The sequence below is a fragment of the Osmerus mordax genome, chromosome 8 (assembly GCF_038355195.1).
Source record: "Osmerus mordax isolate fOsmMor3 chromosome 8, fOsmMor3.pri, whole genome shotgun sequence".
NCBI lineage: Eukaryota > Metazoa > Chordata > Actinopteri > Osmeriformes > Osmeridae > Osmerus > Osmerus mordax.
The window spans coordinates 13,533,732-13,535,457 of record NC_090057.1 but is presented as its reverse complement, the minus strand read 5'-3'; positions in this window follow the sequence as shown (position 1 = coordinate 13,535,457).

The window sequence follows — 1,726 nt, the reverse complement described above, 5'->3', positions numbered from 1 at the left end:
TGTGTGTGTAGGACTCAGCCCTGCAGCCATCCAACCTCTGAGAGGATCATTCTGGACAGACAGGAAATAGAGGCTAGCAGAACAGGAAATTAGATTTGGGAGCAAAGGGAGGGGCCTCAGTCTGGGGCCACAGAGGAACTGTGTGTGTGTGTTTCTCCTGAGTGCAGCCATACTGCCAGGAAGCAGTATTGTTGTCAGCAGTCATCCTCCTCCTCCTCCATCATGTATGAAATATGAACGCTGAACGCCAGCAACATGCCGCCACACGCCCCCGCTACACACACACACACACACACGCTAGCTCTGCAGGTGTTCAGCCTGTGGGGACTGCTGAGTCCAGCCCAGTGTCTTAAGCTCACATACACACTACACACACACACACACACACTACACACAGACACTACACACACACTTCTGTTTCCCCAAATCCACCCCTTCAGATGGTGTGTTTAGCACGTCTGTCAGGCGCCTGGTCAGCTGGCTCCACACATGCTCACGCACACGGTTCTGACCTTGGATGAGCTCGCTCTCTGCAGCACCTGCAGACCTGAGCGTCACACTGACTAGCGTTTGTCTGTATATGACTGTGGAGATGGGTGTTGTAGTCTCCAATGTGTGTGTGTGTTTGGCTTGTTTAGTGTGTGTGAGGCTGGTGTTGCGTGTGGTGTGTGTGTGAGTTTGTTGTCTCAACTCCAGTTAGGATGTTTTGAGGCTTGTTTTTTGTGCGTGTGTGTGTGTGTGTGTGTGTGTGTGAGAGAGAGAGAGGGGAAGAGCTGGTGTAGGGTTGAGGGTAGTATGTGTTAACTCCTGACTGTCAAACTGTCCCAGAACAGCCAACACAAGAAGGTATGTTTTGAGCTAGTCCTGCTCCGGTTTCCACGGAGACTGTTGTTGGGGCGGGGAGGCCTGACCCACGTTCCAGCAGTAAATCACAACACACACACGCACACAATTCACACACTTCTATGACCCCCTCCCTGCTGCTCTGCTGTATCCTGAAACGGACTGATAACAGTGTGTGTGTGTGTGTGTGTGTCTCTGTGAGAGAGAGCGAGGGGGCACAGTTGTAGCCTGTGCATTCTCCACCCCTGGCCCAAAGAGACTTGACCGAAACTAACCCCCCCTTTACCCCCCCCCCCCCCTCTCTCTCTCTCTCTCTCTCTCTCTCTCTCTCTCTCTCCGTGTCTGTCTCTCTCTCTGTCTCTCTCTCTCTCTCTCTCTCTCTTCGTCTGTCTCTCTCTCTGTCTCTCTCTCTCTCTGCTCTGTCTCTCTGAGGGAGGTGTGGGGGGAGGGGGGAGGTAAGGAGAGAGGGGGGAGGGAGGGCAACAAGTGTTTTCTGTGAAAGAGAGGCTTTGTTCTTCCCCTCCTCCCTGTGTTGGGTCAGCTGTAGGCAGGGCAGGAGGGAGGGGGGGGGGGGGGGGGGCTGGAACACACCCACACACTGATGTGCAGTCAGTCTGATACACACAGCTGGTCACCACAAAGCCTGGGAACTGGACACTGTGTTTGTGTGTGGCTCCTGTCAGAGGGTAGGTGGGCGACTGTGTGTGTGTGTTTTGTAGTATGTAGTCTCCATTGTAATTGAAGCCCTGTATCCTTAGTCAACCCCCTTACTTTGTCTCATACACACACACACACGCACACACACACACACACACACACACACACACACACACACACACACACACACACACATGAACTAGACCTCTGTGTTTGCTGAGTGGTT